This window comes from Pinus tabuliformis, chromosome 3_2, assembly GCF_031772625.1.
Source record: "Pinus tabuliformis cultivar Carrire ecotype Pingquan chromosome 3_2, CPIR1, whole genome shotgun sequence".
NCBI lineage: Eukaryota > Viridiplantae > Streptophyta > Pinopsida > Pinales > Pinaceae > Pinus > Pinus tabuliformis.
In genome coordinates, this window is record NC_142302.1 from 930,959,030 (window position 1) to 930,962,218 (window position 3,189).

Genomic DNA, 3,189 nt, shown 5'->3' on the forward strand with positions numbered 1-3,189 from the left:
TAATAGGTAAAAACAATAATTATCGCCCATGAGTGAATAGACAAATGATCGATACGAAAGAAGAAAGATTCTTCTTTCATGTTCAAAAGAATGGAGGGAAGATGGGATCGGGATATTTCTCTGGGAGAAATACAAAATACTTCATATTTATCACATATTTGATAATAAGCCATACAACTTGTGCGAGAGTTGAGAGTTAGTCATCGATCTTGCTTTGATCCCCTATCAGAGGTCACCGACCCACATAAGAACAAACGTTAGCTCATTTTTTATTCTTGGAAGAAATGACTGTAGATAGATAAATTGGTTTTTCCGGGGCGGACGTAGCCAAGTGGACCAAGGCAGTGGATTGTGAATCCACCACGCGCAGGTTCAATTCCTGTCGTTCGCCTCATAAAAGAAGATGAAAACGGACTGGATCTGAATTCGATTTGTTGTCATTTTCATATTTCAGTGAAAATATTTCTATCTATGTAATAGAAATGGACACCCGAGCCCTCTTTCTTCGTGGGAAACATGAGCCCTTTATCGGACTTGAACCGATGACTTACGCCTTACCATGGCGTTACTCTACCACTGAGTTAAAAGGGCCCCCTCATCATATATGAATGAGTGAGTCTACTATGGTAGATGGAAAACAAATTGGATATGGATGATCCATCTATCTTTATAGATATCAAGTTGAGAACATATATTATAGTAGCTTGTAGGGTAAGGATAGCTATACTGGAAATTCCGGGTTGAGTTGATACGAAGCGTATGGAGACAAGTTATGCCTGAGAGCATTTGCTGAAATATCTTCGTATTGCTAGAGGAGCCAAAGGCTCAATGGGTTAGGTCCTATTGCAATTACTTGAAATGCGTTTGGATAATATTCTTTTTCAATTGGATATGGCTCCCACCATTCCCGAAGCTAGACAATTAGTGAATCATGGAGAAATCCGGGTCAATGACCATATGGTAGATATACCAAGTTACCCTTGCAAACCTCAAGATGTGATTACTATAAGAGATCAACAAAGATTGAGAGCTAAGAATATGGATCCATTCCAGTTTATGGCTATTTTTCTTCCTAGAAGAGGAAGATCTTTCTAAAATGAATTAGAAAGAATTCAATTAGAAGATTAGAGGAAAGAACAACCTAGAATTTCTAAAACTAGAATGGATAGAATCCTTTCTTCTCTCTCGGAAATAGAAGAGAGAGAATTAAGGAATTCCAGAATTTGGATTCAAATGTGGAAGGAAAGAAGTGACGGAATATCCGTCAATGGGATTGTGGCGTGTATAGTTTAGTGATACAGGTGGGTTTTATTCGTTACATTATCAACTTAAATAGTTGAAGGATATTTGGATGGATCAGATAGTTGAAGGATATTTGGATGGATCTCTGATCCATCCAATGCTATATCTATCTATAACTAAAGGGCCCGATACAACCATCAGAGTCAGAATAGTGAGCTGCGTAATAACTTCTAGATCCATTTGGTTTTCTTTCACCCTCCATCGACCGAATGTATGAATAAAATGTTTTCGGGACCAATCACTTTTCTTCTATTTTGTCTTCTTCAGACTCCTACCCATTGGTGTAGTTTCAATCAGGAACCTATGGCCTTGAGCAACTGATATCTTTACAATAATACATAAAATAGATAGAGAACCCTAAATAGATAGAGAATCCTTCAATATCTAGATAATAAAATTTGATACTGGAGAGAAATAAATGGACTAATCCATGTAACGCATTTAATCAAACTGATTGGGGAGGGAATGAAGATATGGTAATAGAGGTTCAATTTTTGATAGCTTTTTTTCTTGCTTTTACAGCAGGTATTCTAGCTCTCAAATTAGGTCAAGCATTGTATGACTGATTTTTTCTGCTTTTCTTGGCCTGGCCATCGGCCAAGCGAAGAAAAGCAGAAAAAATAAGTCATACAGAACTATTTTTAACGAAATGAACAATACGATTGACTGGATTGTTCTTTATCCAACTGAATAATGGCAATATTAATTATATTGCTGATACAATCTATACATACTATGATATACACCTTTACTCCACCATTCATTTTGTTACACATGAACTCTTCCATCTTGGAGAGATGGCTGAGCGGACCAAAGCGGCGGATTGCTAATCCGTAGTACGGATCATCCGTACTGAGGGTTCGAATCCCTCTCTCTCCATTCGTCCACTATTGATCCTGAAAAAGAATAACCCTGAATCTTTCTACAGAATGGAAAAGGCCCATTAACCTAGAGACTTCCTATTTTGACCTTTTTTTTCATTGCATAGCAAAAAATGATAAAGTTATCATTTTGACTGAGCATTTGAACTCAGTATTTTATTTTTTCCCACAGTAAAGTATTACTGTTTATGGAATAGTAATAGCTCCACTCTTTAGTAGAAAAATGATATTTTTTCGTCAAAAATTATATCGTTCATGAACGAATGGAAGGATTAGAATATCTCATTTCTTTCCTCTTTTTTTATCAATATAAATGGGACCAATCCCTACATTGTGTATTGGTACATACAAACGATAAAATATCTTTTCCTCTCCCTACTATTATGTATGAAAAAAATTCTTTCAAACCTGTTCCATCATTAGCAATGTCCAAGTGAATAGATGTTCACTTTCGAGATGATTCGGGTCTAGCTCGATAACGTGATCTCTTCCAATCCAATGTGAGAAAGTTACATAGTGTCTACTTTTTCTGATAAAGGGGTGCTTGCATGGGTTTGCCTTCGTATCGCTTTCATACCGTCGTATTGAATGATCCTGGATGGTTAATTTCTGTACATATAATGCATACAACTCTAGTTGCTAGTTGGGCTGGTTCAATGACTATGTACGAATTAGCAATTTTTGATCCATCCGATCCTGTTCTTGATCCAATGTGGAGACAAGGTATGTTCATTATACCTTTTATGACTCGTTTGGGAATAAAGGATTCATGGAGTGGATGGAACATCACCAGAGAAACTGTAATTAATCCTGGTATTTGGAGTTATGAAGGTGTGGCCGGGGCACATATCATGTTTTCTGGCCTGTGCTTTTTGGCAGCTATCTGGCATTGGGTATATTGGGATCTGGACATATTCTGTGATGAACGTACGGGAAAACGTTGTTTATATTTGCCAAAAGTATTTGGAATTCATTTATTCCTCTCAGGAGTAGCTTGTTTCGGATT

General features: G+C 37.0%; 1 non-coding gene across 1 annotated transcript; it reads right to left on the minus strand.

The window, feature by feature from the left end:
* Positions 1 to 519: 519 nt before the first annotated feature.
* On the minus strand, positions 520 to 591 carry TRNAT-GGU (transfer RNA threonine (anticodon GGU)). The gene has a single exon. It is a non-coding gene; the product is annotated as a tRNA-Thr (tRNA).
* Between the last annotated feature and the right edge of the window lie 2,598 nt (positions 592 to 3,189).